This window comes from Mandrillus leucophaeus, unplaced genomic scaffold, assembly GCF_000951045.1.
Source record: "Mandrillus leucophaeus isolate KB7577 unplaced genomic scaffold, Mleu.le_1.0 Scaffold10, whole genome shotgun sequence".
Classification (NCBI taxonomy): domain Eukaryota; kingdom Metazoa; phylum Chordata; class Mammalia; order Primates; family Cercopithecidae; genus Mandrillus; species Mandrillus leucophaeus.
The window spans coordinates 169,108-171,996 of NW_012098098.1; the positions used below are offsets into that span (position 1 = coordinate 169,108).

At 39.7% G+C, this 2,889-nt stretch overlaps 1 protein-coding gene across 1 annotated transcript in view; it reads left to right on the top strand.

Annotated features, from left to right (window-relative positions):
- The window catches only part of CDH13 (cadherin 13), a 643,409-nt gene that overhangs the window by 108,159 nt on the left and 532,361 nt on the right, over nt 1–2,889 (top strand). The window lies entirely within an intron of this gene.

Below are 2,889 nucleotides of genomic sequence, written 5' to 3' on the forward strand. Positions count from 1 at the left end.
ACTGTGTTTTCCTGAGTGTGTGTTGTCCGGGGAAATTGGGCCACCTTCTCTTCTCTTTAAACTTTTAAATCAAATCATTCCATTTTCTTGTGTCTTTTTGGTGAACTCTAGTATTTGGAGGCTGTCTGGCCTTCAGTGTTAATTAAAAGTCGTTTCTACTGTTAAAACTGAATTATCTGTTTTTCTTCTTCTAAAAGCAATGAACCAGGGATTCACACAGACTTTAGGCAATCATAATCTTCTAAGGTTTGATTTGAATGACAGATCCCACGTGAAACCTGATTCTGTCTGCTACACGTAAGCTGCTGCTTTCATTCTGTTGCTCAAAATTGGCCTAGGACATGTAGAAAGGAATCTCTGTGGCGTCTTGATGCCTACTTGGTGGCAGTTCTTGGCCTTCATGAGTCTGCTGCACAATGCACCTTCCTCCTGTGGCCTATGGAAATCAAAGGAGAGATTTGCTTGGTGGATTCCAGTATGTTTTTGTGAATCTCAGAAGGTCTGCCAGGAACAAATGGCGAGGTACTGGTCCTCGGATAAAAGCAGTTTTCCCTCTTAGTGACCAGACAGTCATGCTGTCTTTCTTTTGAAGTCACTGCTGGGATTTTATGAGCGTAGTTGATCCAATCCTGTGCTAGATGCTAGAAAATCAGAGACAGGGAAGACCTTGTCTCTATCTCTGGAGAGCTCACAGAAGTGAAAAACAAAAAAGCAAAAATGTAATAATAATTCAATCACTATTCATTAAGAAATCTGTGAAAATGTATATTAAACTATATATATATAACATATATATACATACATATATGCAGTAAAATACATACACTTCCAAGTAATGCTTAGGCATGGATTGAAGGATGAATAAAAGTTCTTTTGGCAAACGTCTTACAAAATAATATTCCTTTCTTGCTGCTTGTCGCCTCTTATAAAACTTTAATTAAGAGAGAGATTTTGCATTGTGATGCTCATATTTACCTACTAATGTAATAATTTCTGTTGTCTTTTTAAAATCTTGGCATGTTTGGATATCAAATATTTGACATCTAGGATTCTCTTTGGCATTCCTTCTGATGGGCTTTATTCCTCAGTGTTTCACTGCCAGCGAAGGTAGCATTCCGGTTTTCCTGTTTGAGATGCAGACACCTAGACGTCATCAAAGCCAGAGACAGAAAGCAGCTGCAGCTATGTCCAGTGAGCTGGTTTCTTTTATGCCAGCCTAAGAAGGCTGTGTTGTTGTTTCTAGGCATGTGAAAAACAGGCCAAATTGAATATCAGAGAACAGTAAATCATGACTTTACGATTTACTTCTTGGAGAGAAAAATAAGAAATTCTGAAATCCTCAATATTTTTCATTTAGAACAAGGAGAATAAGTTTTAAATTACTAAACACAACTAATGATAAAGGAGAGTAGTAAGTTTCATAAAACATCATGTCATCTATGCAAAGCTGTGACAGGAACAGGAGACGGAAAAAAATATGCTAGGTGAGGAAGAAGACAGGTGACGAGAGAGGAATTGTGAGTGGAATTAAGAATGAAAACACGGGGAAAGCTTGAAAGGGCTCTAAGTGAGTAATCAGATCATAGCTGAACTTCAGGGGATAAGCGAACAGCTCACTGTTTCCAGTTCTTCACCTGCTCATTCCAAACTTTCAAAAGCCCAACGTAAATGAAACGGTTAATACAGCCCACAGACAGTAGAAGTTAGGCATCATGGAAAAACGAGGCTCTGGGTAATTCTAGGATTATTCTGCAGCACATGATACAGCTGGTCATACCTCAGTTAGACTTGGACTGTCTTGGACTGTCTGTTTATGAGACAGAGTCTGGTTCTGTCACTCAGGCTGGAGTGCAGTGTCATGATCGTGGCTCACTGCAGCCTCGACCTCCCAAGCTCAAGTGATCCTAGCATCTTAACCTCATGAGTAACTAGGACTACAGGTATGCCCCACTATGCTTGGATAATTTTTCCTTGTTTTTTTTCGGTAAAAGCGGGGTCTCATTATGTTGCCCAGGGTAATCTCAAACTGCTAGACTCAAGTGATCCTTCCAACTCGGCCTCCCAAAGTGCTGGGGTTACAGGTGTGAGCCACAAGGCCTGGCCTGGATTGTCTTTTTCAGACCTAGACCAAGGAACAGGACTTATTGTCCCAAGACCAATCTAGGAAAAGTATAGGCTGTGTTGTCACCCAGGCGTTGCTAGAAAGTGGTAGGCCGGACACAGGATGAAACAGTTGCCTGATTTTAAAGTAGAAGAAATAGATCAAAACAAATGACAGAAATCAGATAATCATCTAAAAATGTTTATTACCTATGAGAACGTTATCTTGCTCACCTCAGAGCAAACAACCACTACTTCTACAAGAACGGATTTTTTTTCCCCGACTAAAATATTCTGAAGATAATTTTGTTCAGATCATCAGTAATGCAAGTCAAAAAAAAGAAATCTGGCTGCTTGTGAGATTCTCTTGTCATTAGTTCCGGTTGCTCATTAGAGGATGTAGACCAAGCGCAAGGAATGAGAATAGGCACACATCACCATCAGCCAACAATCAGCCACAAAGTGGAGCCCATTCAATCTCTGGCTTAGGCTATGAAAGTTGGAAGTTACTGAACAGATTTCAGGGATGGAAGAATTTAGGAACTGCTGTGGAATAAATCTGAGAAGAAGAAAATAATCCCAAGGCCAAAATCTTAGTGTGAATGTGAAGTCTTTGGAAAATGCTAAGTAATGAAAAATATCTAAAGGAAGCTGAAATCATGTGATACTACCAGGTGGTGGTTTAATGAGAACTAAAGGTTAATGAAACATGTCACAGAGTTCATTGATAAAGTATGGAATACAAATAGAAGGAGATTGAAATTAAGGGGGCCTCCATGATGTCTCACT